This window comes from Artibeus jamaicensis, unplaced genomic scaffold (genome assembly GCF_021234435.1).
Source record: "Artibeus jamaicensis isolate MK-2021 breed Jamaican fruit bat unplaced genomic scaffold, CSHL_Jam_final contig_585, whole genome shotgun sequence".
Taxonomy (NCBI): Eukaryota; Metazoa; Chordata; class Mammalia; order Chiroptera; family Phyllostomidae; genus Artibeus; species Artibeus jamaicensis.
The window spans coordinates 16351330-16365629 of record NW_026521894.1 but is presented as its reverse complement, the minus strand read 5'-3'; the positions used below and the strand labels follow the sequence as shown (position 1 = coordinate 16365629).

The window sequence follows — 14300 nt, the reverse complement described above, 5'->3', positions numbered from 1 at the left end:
CATTTACTTTAAAAAAAAAACCTTCCAATTGTAAATTCATTCTCTGCCCTTTGAGATATAAATGTTCTCCTAAACTCTGGTCAATTTTACAACCCAGAAATGTCTTTCTGAAGGACATAGGGGGCATTTTTAGAAAACATATGCATCAAGACAGATAAGGTCCCCAGCTGGCCACATGCCAGGTAGGAGGTAGCAGGATAGTAGAGCTATTGGAGTGCTGATGGAGCAGGTGACAGAGTACATCAATGCCATGTGGGACCATGAGCTAGACCTCCAGGTGTACAAAATTTGTGGATGAAAAAGAAGCCACATTCTAAATCTGACCTGGTCAGAAAGACCAGCTGGTGGCCTTACAAAGTCAGAGACAAAAAGTACCCTTATACGATGGTCTGAAATTAACAGCTAAAAGTGAGTCGTGGCAGGTAGTCATTTCCTAGGCTGGCATCTTTCTTAACAATGATATTTTTCTTAATGGTTTTTGTATCTATAACAACATACATTTAGAATGTCAGGGTAAGTTCCTTTTCCCAGATCCCCCAGGACATAATCTCCCACCAGAACAGGAGACCACAGAGCCCCTCATTTTTATGTTCTAAGATTTTATTTATTTATTTATTTTTAGGGTGAGAAGAGGGAAGGAGAAAAAGAGAGACAGAAATACTAATGTGTGGTTGCCTCTCATGGGTCCCCTACTGAACACCTGACCTGCAACCCAAACATGTGCCCGAACTGGGAATCAAACCAGTGACCCTTTGGTTCACAGCCTGTACTCAATCCACTGAGCTACACCAGCCACAGCTATTGTGTTAATTCTTAATGGTTAACTATCCTATACTCACCTATGTAAAAGAACTATGTGTCTATTGCTGAGGTCCAAAACAGATGTTGAAAAGGGACAATCCCGAATGAGCCCCAGATAAAGTTAAGCTGACCAGGAACTAAAGTTAGGCTGACCAGAAGCAGGGAAATTTTTACTTCCTAAAAGGGCTAACCACCAATTTCCCTAATAAGCCAATGGCAATCAGCTGTTTAGAGCTAGCCACTAGCTAACAGCTGCATCTGCTTCTGTTCAAAGCTTGCTTGCATACATAGCTGTAAGCGCGAGGGCGCGGCTCTCATCTGCAGCTCTCCTGAGCATAGTGTCCTCGGACACTCACAGAGCTGGCCCCTGCACAGGTAAAACTTGGCCAATAAAGTAACATCTTGAAAATTCTGAAAGTCTCCGAACCTCTGTTTCTCGTGATGGCGGATGCAACATCTATTTGTTTTACTTTTTATTCAATCACAGAGATTTCTTGCTTTGCTTTCTCTAGTCTCCCTTATCTATTGCCCATGAATTTCATGTAATCCCCCTCATATCTTCCCTTTTGATTCTTTTTTTTTGTTTGTTTGTTTTTTTTAAATTTATTTAGTTATTTTTCAAGTACAGTTTTTTGTCTATTTTTCCCATCCCAGCCTCCCCTGCCCCTTGCTCCCCACCTCCCTCCCATTTCCTCCCCCCCCTTAGTTCTCATCCCTGTGTCCTTCCTATTTGTTCCTCCAAATCCCTCCCCCTTTTTCCCCTTAACTTCCCTTCCTTCTCCCCTCTTGTCACTATCCCCTTGTTCTCTATTTCAGTGTCTTTGTTTTTTGGGGTTTTTTTTTCTGCTTACTTGTTTGATTCTAATATATAAAACGGCAGAATCAAATTTGCCATTGAACTCTTCTTTGCCTACACCAACACTCATTTGGTGGAGCATTTTCTGGAACCATTTGTTGGAGTGTTTTCTTAATCTGTTGAGATTTTGCTGTTCAGCAATTGTCATCAGTTTGGCTCAAATAAATGAAAAAATTCTCGTAGGTTTCAATATGTCTTATATCAACAAATTTCTGTCATTGAAAATCTTGGTATGACCTCAGACCACTTTGATGCTATTGATTTTTATAGCAATGAAATCATAAAACTGGATGGTGTTTCTTTGTTGAGAAGACTGGAAACTCTATTGGTGAACAATAGAATATGCCATACAGGTGAGAGACTTGATTAGGCCCTGCCCCGCCTGCCAGAACTCTTTCTCACCAACAACAGTCTTATGGAACTGGGTGAGCTGGGCCCTTCAGCATCTCTCAAATCATGGACTTACCTAAGCATTCAGGATAATACTTTTAAAAAGGAAGAGGTATTATAGACTTACGTAATTTATAAAGTACCACAAGCCAGAGTACTAGATTTCCAGGTGAAACTAAAAGAATGTCAGGAAGCAGAGAAAATGTTCAAGGGCAAACAGGGTGAGCAACCTTGCAAAGGAGATTGCCAGAACAAGCAAAACTTTCAGTCCAGATGCTGGTTTTCCAGCTGATACAAAAAATGGTGACCCATCACCAGGGGATGTAGAAGTGGTTAAGAATGCCATATCACATGCATCAACTCTGGATGAAGTGGAGCGATTGAAGAGCTTGCTGTACTGGGGTCAGGTACCTGGCAGGGAATGCAGATCAGGCCCCACTGAGGATGATGAAGAGGAGAGGGAAGAAGACACCATCACAAACTGGCCCAGAGTGGCGTGGCCTGAGTATCCATGGGGCATATAACATGTCCACTCGGAACATGGATCGGTATATATATATACCGATCTCCTGGGAGAAGATCAATGCCTAACTTTGATACGTATCCATCAGCAAATGCAGATGGCTTAATTATATTGAACACCCTCTCCCACAGTGTCCTCCAGGATTTTTCACTAATGCTTCCCAGTGTTTCAAATTCTTCTGCCTTTTTTTTCAAGAGACTAGGAATTGAGTTCACCAACTGTCCCATGTGGCATCAGTCTTTACTACTAATGCAGTGGTCTTGAATACATTTTTTTTTATCTTGTTTAACTTCATCCTGTTTTGTCCCATCTAGTGCAATTTTGTTTGGCACTGTTAAAAGCCCCACAACTGGGAACAGAGATGGAGGGACTTAAAAATAAACATCATCAAATTAACTTTTACACTCACTGCATTCTAAAATCATCTGTACTTAATCTAGTTCTACACAGCTTGCAAGGATGTTTTGTATGAAATTATAGGGCCATAGAGGAATGTATGGGAATAAATGTCAAATGGTTGCCTTGGTTACATCACAGAAATAGAGATGCTAAGTGTTGAACGGATGAGACAGTAGGGCTTAACTACTTTTATGTTCTTCTTTGTATTCTTGTTCCTTTTAAAACTCGTATTTAAAATCTTGTAATTAAAATATGTATAAGTAGTAGGACAAAAAATAAACCCTCTGAAACATAAGAAGAAAAAATTCTGATTTACAAACAAATATCTCTGTGACCAGTGATTTCTAAGAAGAAATGATAATTATTAATAATAGATTTCAAAATGTATTTGGAAAAGATTTTGAAAGTATGTATTATTGGGGAAGCATCATTAAAAATAAAATATCCTCCTATCCCAGACCTCTCTACAAAAGTAGAAGAGAAAGAAAGCAATTTTATTATTGAATGTCCACTAAAACAGAATATGATGTGCATCACAGGCTATCTACAAAATGATTGCAAAGACAAATAGAAATATTACACTTCTCTATAGTTAAGCAGATACATCAACATGTACATTCTCAAGATAAGCACTAGCTAGTCCTCAGGTAGGAGGACTTGACCCCATTTGCCACACACAGTTTATCTAACATTATGACTGAATCAACCTTCAGTGCTTGTTAATTGGTTTTATACAGAGTGGAGTAAACTTCTGATGTCTTCATGACTGGGAGTAGTTTTGCAACTTAGAGTAAGAAAACTGGCAAAGTTAGGCTTCTCCCGTCCCACAGAAGCTGGGAGGCAGGGGCGCTCTAGTCCTTGGATGGTTACATTCCAAATAGATAGTTCCCAAGTCTTTGAGAAAGACACTCCTGTTTCACAAAGCTGGCAAAAGGAATTAGTATTAGGAAGATTTACATACTTTTCAAAGAGACAGAAAGAACTTACACTAAAAGTTTTCTAAAGTAGGTAATCTAGGAAAAGGGAGAGCAGAAAAAACCCTTTATTTATTTTCAACAGGGAAAATTAAGTCTCTTATTTTTTATATTTTTGTATTTATAGAACCACTATTTTCATTAAATAATTTTTAAAAGCAAGGAAAAATACAAGAAAGCTTTAGAGTCCTCTGTTTACAAATTGAAGGCAGAACCAATGAGATGATCTTGACCTTGTTGACTGTATGTGTATGTATGAAGGATCAATGCTGTGGATTAAATACTGTATTTGTGTCCCACTCACCAAAATTTATATATTGAAGCCCTGCCCCTCAATGTGATGACAGAAGAAGGCGGGGCCTTTAGGAAGTGATTAGAGCCCTCAAAATGGTATTTGTACCATTGTAGGAACAGACATAAGGGAGCTGATATCTTCTTTCTCTCTGCCATGTGAGGATCCAATCAGAAAGCAACCAGCCGCAAACTAGGAAGAGATCTCTCAACAGACACGGGATCTGCTGGCACCTTGACCTCAGACATCCCAGCCTCCAAGACAGTGAGAAAATTTTTGTGAGGCACCTAATCTGTGGTGTTTCTGCCAGAGCAGCCCTCTGACTGACACAAGTCAGGAGTTCCATTGTCTAGAATGCAGCACAGGAGTCACTCCTCCACTGATCTATGCATTGTTGGTCTAAGTAATATAATTCTCTTGTTCCTATTTATTCTGTAGTATCTTATGGTATTTTCTAAAAAGTAATATATCTCTAAGTAAGAAAATACCAATAATTTATAATAAAAACTGTTACCATTTTTGGTGTATTCTCCAGTAATATTTTGTATGTATATATTTTAATATACCTGGAATTATAGGATATATTGTATTTTGGGTTAGACTTTTAAAAGCATTGTTATATGTGTTTTGATCTTTGCGATTAACTTTACAGTCCTTCAATGTAGTCAATGGTTATATTGTATGAGGCATACTCTAGGGATCATTGGTTCCTAAATCACCAGTTGACTCTCCAGGTACAGTCAGCTGGCATTTAGCGGAAGCACCACACTCCAGAGGCTGCTATGATGAGTAATCTGGCTATCTCTATGCCCCATCTGCACCAGCTGCTCAATATAATGTACGTTAAAACTGGGCCTTGGTGAAATTAATTTGCAAAATGAATATTAGAAATGGTATTGATGATAAATGAATTATCTAAGGTATTTAAAAATACTTCCCCATTTTAGCATTAGCATAGTATGAAAATTTAGGAGGTACCTTAAAACATAATGTTGAAAGCCTCCCTCTGCTTGGTCCCTAAATGGGCAATTAGAAAGAAAATAATCCTCACCCAAGGATATATTTATTGATTTGAGAGAGAGAGAGAGACATCTACATGAGAAACATGGATCGGTTGCCTCCCATCCAAGGAATCAAACCCACAAACTTTTGGTGTGTGGGACAATGCTCCAACTAACTAGTCAATCTTCTGATCTTTTTTTCTGAGAATTCTTGGTCACATGACCTTTATTGATGATTATTTATAGATGAATACTGTGGTTCACATATGACCCCCTTTACCACAGATGAACTTTTAATAAAGGATGGTTTGAGAACTCCTGGAAAAGTCAGAGCTTTTAAAACATTGGGTGCCAACTTTTAATTAAATGCTTGCAGAATGACAACTAAGTTGGGGGAGGTTAGGGATTGAAGGGATTGAGCAAAAAGCAAAAAGGGCTCTGGATATGGATAACAGTGTGGCGGTTACAGGGGCAAGGCAGGTATAAGGGAACTAAATGGTAATAGAAAACAAGAGGCATGGAGATGAGGAACTTGACAGGGACCAGAGGGAATTGGGGAGAGGGGTGAGGGAGAAAAGAAGGGTAAGGGCCTACAACAGGGTGGGGATTGACTGTGGGATCGGGGTGGGGGACAGGGGAGAGCAATGTGAGGGGAATTGGGACAACTATAATAGAACAATTAAAAAAGAGAGAGAAATACATGAGCTTTGACTTGAAAGCCTTTAATCAAATTGCTTGACTACAATGAATGTGAGAAAGAAGGAGCGTTGAAGAGCTGTGCAGAACACATTGTCCATGGCTGTTCTTAAGGTTTGTCTCAGGTAAAAGGTTTCCATTAAAATCCATTTCTTCTTGGCATTAAATCAATCAATCAATCAATCAATCAATCAATTAAAATAAGTTGAAATATGTGGCGGAAAGGGTCAGAGACTTACTTTCACTGCAACATGTTAGTGGATAATTTTGGAGGAGCAGCTATCCCTCATCACCCAGGCCTACTGGTGAGTACTGAAAATGCCCAAATAACTTATAGTTGTCTAAGACTAAATTGGCTTAGGCCACTGTGGAATGTGAATATATCTCTTACTGCATTTCTTTTTGAGCACTCTTTTATTGACTGACTCTTGCAAAAGTATACCACAATTTACCTAACCAGAATCCGTTCATAAGCATTTGGGTGAGAAACAATGTAGCAAACACATCTTTGTTTATAGCCCTTGAATTTCTAATTATTTTACTGTGATATAATGCCAGAAGTGATACTACTTCCAAACAGGAATGTAGCTTTTTTTTATAGAGTGGCAATTTGTTTTCCAGAAAATATATGCTAATTCATAATCCTCTGTTTTTCTAAAAGTAACTTACCTCAACTCTTTCTGAATCACTTGTTTTTTAAGTTTTTATTGTAATGGCAAACAACAAAAAGTCAAACCCACTGACATTTCCGGACAAACTGCCTCTACAACCACATCTTTCCTCTGCCCCCTTCTCCGTGCACACTGCACACACACAGATGAGCAGTGACCAGGTGGGAAGAGGGGGTGTGGGAAGAGCGATCCAGGTGGGAAGGGGCACCGTTTCAATCACTAATGGGATCAAGGCATAAAATCTGACTCCTTTGGTTTAGAAAAACCTAAACAAGTCTGTAGGATATTTTAACTATCTGAAAATGGCAATAGCTAGAGGAAAGTTGCTTCCTTAACTTGTCTGGATAATAGTAATATAATAGAACTTACTAGAAAAACAGCAATTATATCAAAAATAGATATTTTATCAGAAAGTGTTTGTACGATGGGAGCTGTCATATAAGAAAATGAATTTAACAAATTAAGTTCAAAATTGTGGTCAAAGTATGTTTTCATTAAAAAAAAAGTTAAGCAGGTAAAAAATTTTATTTATATATAAAAGTTGTTTGATATGTTAAGTGAAAAGGTATACTATAAAACAATATACAGTAATATCCCAATTATAAAAACTATCTTTAAATGTAGAAATAAATGACTCGCAGTGTATGTATATTGCAATGTAAAAAATTGTTACCTTTAAGTGGCGAGTTTATGAATAACTTCTTTCTTTAGACTTCTTATGTTTCTCACATTTTAAATGTAGAATTAAAATGCTAAATTGCAGTACAGGTTGGCAGCCTCAAAACAGTCACAGGGATGTAAAGCACAGGTAGAGAATAGTGTCGGTGACATCGCAACAGCTGTGTACGATGCCAGCTGATACTGGAAATGTCAAGGGGAACACTTTGTAAAGAATATGATTGTCTAACTTCTATGTCGTAGTCCTAAAAGTGATATAAAACAGTATTTACATTTACATTTTATGTAAATGTAAAGTTACATAAATGTAACTTTTTTACTTACTTGCATTTATTTATGTAAATGTACAGTTTACATTAAATGTAAACTGTAACTGTAATTTTAAAAATTTAAAAAATATTAACTTTCATAACCAGAAAATAATTATTTAAAAAAATAAGGCTCGCATTTTTAGCCTAGGAAGTAAAGAAACTGAATCAGAATATTTTTCGTTTTATAATTCTACTTTGTATTTTTTAACTATATGATTAATATTATTTTAGGCAGCTTTCTATAATATTATTATAAATGGTTCCATGTTAGAAATGTATAGAATATTACATTGTATTGACTCTAAATTTGGCAAGATTGGTTTTGTAACTACTTTTGAAAAATTTTTTAAAAGCCGGGGGGAAATGCATGTAATAAACCATAATAAAAGTGAAAAAATTATCTTGGTATTAAATTTGCAGAAGCCAAGTTATCAGTCATCCCTGAAGGAAGTAATAAACAGTACGCACTACAAAGGAATAGACTGAAACAAAAACCAGGTGCTTAGACCAGGTAAAAGTTGTGGAAAAATGTCCATTCATGCTTATGAATGATAACTATAGATACATTATTCTCTTTAGGAAGAGCCAATGTAATATCAAGATTTATTTCTGATCACGGCTTGGGGGGGGTTAGAGGCAGAAATGAGGGGACTCTTCAAGGAGCAGTTTGTGTGTGTGTGCACCTGTGTGTGTCTCATTATTTGTGCTGACACAGGGTTGGGCCTCACACTGGGAAACATGCGACCTCTCTGTGAAACACAGCAGCATTTGGACATGCTTTCTCTGACGTGAACATTGAGTCTGGAAATACATCCCCAAATGGTTAGCACAGAACTGGGGATAGGGACTGAGTAAAAGGTAGAGCCTAACTCCTATTATGTCCTTTCTACTTTTGTACATTTTAGAATTTGTATTTATTAATCTTGTAACTAAAAACATGCATATAGCTCTGGCCATTATGGCTCAGTTGGTTGGGTACTGTCCTGTAGAGTGTGAGGTGGCCGGTTTGCTTCCCAGTCAAGCCAAATGCCTAGGCTGCTGGTTCTGTTCCTGGGGTGTGTGAGAGGCAACAGATTGAAGTTTCTCTCCCACAGGGGTGTTTCCTTCCTCTCTTTCTCTCTTCCTTTCTCCTCTCTAAAAATAAAATAAAATATAAAATAAAATGTAAATAAAATAAAAGTAAAGTAAATAAAATAAAAGTAAAGTAAAATAAACTAAAAACCAGAAAAACTTAAGCCACAAACTAAATTGTTATTAAAGTAATTATATATATAAGGAAGTATAAAGTAAAATAATTGAATAGATATATCTTTTTAATAATAATATTTTAGCTGAGTTTTATACTTTTTATGATAAATGTCTATTAAGAGGGACTTATGGTATTCAAAGTAAAAATCACACCATAAATATCCAGAAACACCACTGTTGACTTCTAGCAAGCTGTACTTGTGCTTGTGAACCTAAAACATGTCCAAATCCGTAGAGAATTTGTATAAGCTTATTTAATCAAAACTTAGGACATATTCTGAGGAGAAAGATCTCAGATGCTCTGGAGAATGTCAGCTTATTTTATACATCAAATAAAAGGAGAAAACATAAAGAAGGTACGCGGAATCCATTAACAGTACCTTGAAGAGGCAGCAGAAGCAAAGCAGGGAGATCTCTAGGACTTGATAGGAGGGGAAATGGAGAAACTCATGGTTCTTTTACATTCGGTGGGTACAGGCTGCTTAATAACTAACATTTATAGTTGGTATAAAAATGGTATGTGAGGAATAAGATAATAACAAAACGTTTTGTGGACTGCTGGGTGATCTTACACAGTGGCACCGATGGTTGTGGTTTCAGGCATAGGGAGAGAAAGAACTACTCTGAAATTTCAAAGAGATGTGCTCGCTTAGATGCATGAGAACCATGAACAGAGCTCCCTGAAGGTGACCACTGGCCTTTGCTAAGCCGTAGGTCTGAGATGTGACTATCCTTCATGACCTGCCCAGTTAGGGATTTGTGATCAGATCACACTGAGGTTACTCTGGGTCCCTGAGCTCATCAGGCCTGCTGCATGGCCCCCCTGACATTTTCAGGTTTGTAGTGGCCTATTTTTTCCCAAGCTATTTTTATAAAAGAGTAGCCATCAGTTAAAAAAATGTAAAGTCTGAACCACTGAGGAAAGGTAAAGGGCTGAACTGTTATCAACTAATTTGATTAAAAAGTAGAGAATCAAACTGAATCAGATGGAATTTTTCAAACTCCCGGAACATGAGTTGATAATCAATACTTAGAAAAGCAGGTGTGTTCTCTGATTCAATAAATTCATGGGAACCGAGTAAATAAGTAATAACATTGCATCACCATTTTCCAAATGTAATATTCCCAATTCTTTTTATTCTTGAATTTAATATGGGGTCTGAAAGACTTGTTCAAATATGCAACTGTTTGCAGAATAAAGACAATGAATGGGGATAAGAGGAGGAGCTCATTTATATGTAAATGACTTTGCAAAGAAGTAATAGAGCATGTATTTCTCCTTGTTATAAAAAAATTCAATACCCTGAAAAATAGCCTTGCTAAAAGAAATTAAGTTAAGGAAGAGAAAACACAATATCTTAATGGGTGAAGCAATTGTCTGGCTATCTGATATGCATAAAAACTTTCCTGAGAACCAAGTGTAATCATTCAGACTAAAAAAAAAAAGAATCTGATCAAAGTCTTATCATCCACAGAATACTTGGAACTATCATTTTCCCATCAAGTAGCTATCAATGTAATGTTAAAAGAGTACATTTTAAAAGCCAGACCTATAAACCATGGCATATATTACAATTATTTATTTTTTAAATATTTCTCCAAAACTTGACAACTTTTTTGCACTTCAACAGAAAACATGCTTAAAGAAAGTTTTAAAAATTATATGCAATAGACAGATTCTTTAATTATAACACTGAACTAACTGAAAATTTTAAAACTTTGGAAGTTTTAAACCTAATGTATTATAGAAGACATGACATACTATATATCTATATGTCTAGTATATAAGGCCTGTTCAGAAGGATCTAGCCATGTATATGAAAAATAGAAACTTTTATTGAAGAAGATACTAGATACAAGAAACATTGTACATAGAACAATGGCACTTTAGTCCCTTTCAAAGTAGACACCTTGGGACCTCACATAGTTCTCCCAATCACCATCAGCTGCCCCATTGTACTTTCCTGAATCTCATTGATGATTGGCAATCTCTTCCCTTTCAAAAGGTAATTTTAGTTTGGGGAAAAGCCAGAAGTCACAGAGCGACAAATCTGGCTGTAGTGGGACTGGGTCACCTGGGTGATTTGATATTTCACCCAAAAACTCTACATGAAACATGATGAGTGAGCAGGTACATTGTTGTGATGAAGCTGCCGATCACCATTTGCTCATAGCTGCAGCCTTCTGAATCATGCAAATAGTTTCTGCAGAGGAATGTTCAGGCTTAATACAAATTTGATGCAGATTCATTGCTCTACTCGCTCAGTCATTTTTAATGTGACAGCCACACAGTGAGGGTAGTGGATACACACTCAATGGCACCTACCGCCCCCACTGACTAGTACAGTGAAGTCATCATTGTTCGCACATGTGCATTCCAGTCCACTCTCCTTGGCTGCCAGGTTACATCAAGTTGTTCAAACTTTTCTAGTTACATTAACAATGGCTGAGCATGGATATTTGTAAAAAAAATTGTATCACTTTGAATGTTTGACCTGATGCCAACACAAAGAATGCCCTGAGATGCATTTTGGTCATTGTGCTGAGGAAACAAAATGATAGAAATGTAAAGCATCTAGAGAAAGAATCAGAGCTCGGGTTCTTGACAATTCTACTCTCTCTTTTAAATAATATTGCTAAAAGGTGAAATTTTAAAATGTCAGGAGAGAAAATCCATAAAATAAATGGCATTTTTATTCATTTAAAAAATTAGTTCACTCCATTCATATGCCTCTCACACATAGAAGACACCCTACATGTCTTTGATGTACTTGCCAATTGGTGACATCTACAGAAAATGATTTCGTTAGAGAAGCATATTCCATTCCTTGCTAAAACCTATTACTTGGAGACATTTCACAACTTTAAACATAAACACCTTAATAGCTTCCAAAGGGAAAAACACACACAAAAAAGTCAAGATATCTAGAAAGGAGCAGTCATAGGCTGGCATTGCTTGTCTCATTAGAATCATGCATACTAGAAAAAGAATTAATGTCTTTACGATTGTAATAGAAAAACAAGTGAACCTTTAATTTAGTGCTCAAGTTATTCAAGAAGTGTAAGAGAAAAAGATGCTTTCAAATTTCATATGTATGTACCTATAGAGAAATTACTCAGGAATATACGCCAACCACAAAAATAGTCTAAGAAAGGGCAAAATTGGATATATTTGACAAAAATCTCTGATAGTTAACTAAGAGCAAAAACTGAAGGAAAGCAAAAAGCTATTAAAAGTGTATGCATTAGATTTGGATACAGCAAAATTCTATTTTGAGTTACTAATTTTAGTAGCATAGCAATTTATCTTTTCTGTTGTTCCTACAGTGAGAACATTTACCGGAGCATATTTAATATATATTTTATTGTTTTAAGTTTCAGATAGAAATTCCCAAGTGTTTCTGAGTATTTAGTATGCAAAATAACTACCTGAGGAAATCATTACAAATGCAAATCCTTATTCCTCATTTCAGATCTACTTAATTAGATCCCTGCAGATAGACCTGAGAATCTGCATTTAAGTGAGCAGAGAAAGAAATTTTGATACAGATAGCTCACACACTTTGGCTGGAAAATTCTGCTAACATAACTAAGATGAAGCTTAATTAACATTACTGAATAAAATGTAAACAGTATAAAATTTTGTTATATAAATTATTGGAACAACTATCAAAATTTCTGAGACTAAAAAGGTAGGACATGTGGAAACAACTATAAATAATGTCCTCATTTTCATAACAAAGAGTGATCAGATTTATTGTGTGAAGGAGAAGAATTAAGACACAAGCATAAGCATATTATTGAAAGTTGAATATAGAGTAATGTCGGAGGAATGGTGGCCTGAGAGATACCCTTGGTCTCTGCCCTTGAAATTTTTACAGTTTGAACAGATATTATTCAACAAAGGATTCCTTTCTCAATGTACAAACACATCTGAGAGATCCATGCATTAAAACATATAAAGGTGAGCAAGAGGAACCAAATGGAGGTGAGAAGGGAGAAGAGCTCAAAGGAGTCATGGACCAGCCCTGCAGCCCAGAGCTCACTGAGGGGCTCTATCCAGAAAGAGGAGGAGTCTAGTTGTGGCAAGTGACCCCTTCAGCTAGGGGAGCAAAGAGATTTATTGAGTATCTCTGCAGTAGTAGCAATATGAGCTGCCCCCAAGCCCATTGTCCTAGGCAGAGACAAAACTCAGAGTTGCAAGCATAGCTGTCTGTCAACCAGCATTACAGACAGAAAAACAAAGCCACAGAGCATAGTCACCTCCCCTTACCCTCCCAGAGATGGTCTTCCCTCACCCTTTCTGTCAGGTCACAGAGCACATTATCTGAAAACCTGAGAACTGGTAGTACAGCAGGGATGTCAAACTCGTTTTCACTGGGGACCACATCAGCCTCACAGTTAGTTGCCTTCAAAGGGCCAAATGTAATTTTAGGACATGTAACTACTTCTTAACAGTTAAGTGAGATCTTGGTGCTGTCGCCAGGTAGAAACAAGGTGTCCGGCCGGATTCAGCCCACGGGCCTTGTGTTTTCGACCTTACATAGGAACACTTTTACCTTGAGCAAAGGGTATACTCTGAGACTAATCCCAGGGGTACATGTGGAGGTCCGCTGGTCCACACTGTAGTGAGGGAAAAGCAACAAAGGATCCCGAGCTCGCCCAGATCACTCACCTCGATATATTGAGATAGGACCTCGCTGCCAGTGGCCAAGGCTGGAGCACCTGACAGTGCTAGGATTTCACAGACTGGGGCCCCATTGTCCACTGAATTCCCCTGCAGGGTTGGTTCCCTGGGACCAGAACAACTGCATCATAGGGCAGGTGTCCACTTTCCTAGGAAAATCAAGCTATTTTTCAGCACCCCATGCAAATCTAAAAAGCCAGCAAGACAGCTAAATAAAACCTTGTGATTCAATGTCACTTGCAAAAAAACATTGAAAGACTTCTTATCATTCTACTAGAGAAGTGTCAATAATACATAGATTCCTAAACAGAGAAAGAATCCATCAAACACCACAAATAACAAAGGTAGTGAAGCAGCTCAGAAAAAATATTAATTTCTAGAAAGTAAAGTCATGGAAACAGATGATTTTAAATGACAGAGATTCAAGATTGCAGTTATGAAAAAACTCAACAAAATGCAAGGAAACACAAATAGGTGGTTTAATGAACTCAGAAACAAGTCAAGGAACAAAATAAATATTTTATCAGAGAGATTAAAACTTTAAGAAAGAATCAACTATAAATTCTGGAGATGAAGAACTCACTAAAAGAGATGAAGAATGAACTTGCAAGCATAGGGAATAAAGCTGACCAGATGGAGGAGAGAACTAGTAATACCAAAAATAGAAATTTAGAGATGATACAGAGAGAAGAATAGTGAGACTGAGAATTTAAAAAGAAAGAATTCTGTGAGAAATATCTGATTTCATCAGAAAGAGCAATATGATTTCCTGG

At 37.2% G+C, this 14300-nt stretch overlaps 1 pseudogene; it reads left to right on the top strand.

The window, feature by feature from the left end:
• Positions 1-220: 220 nt before the first annotated feature.
• LOC119059727 (U2 small nuclear ribonucleoprotein A'-like) lies at positions 221-2571 on the top strand (annotated as a pseudogene).
• Positions 2572-14300: the final 11729 nt, after the last annotated feature.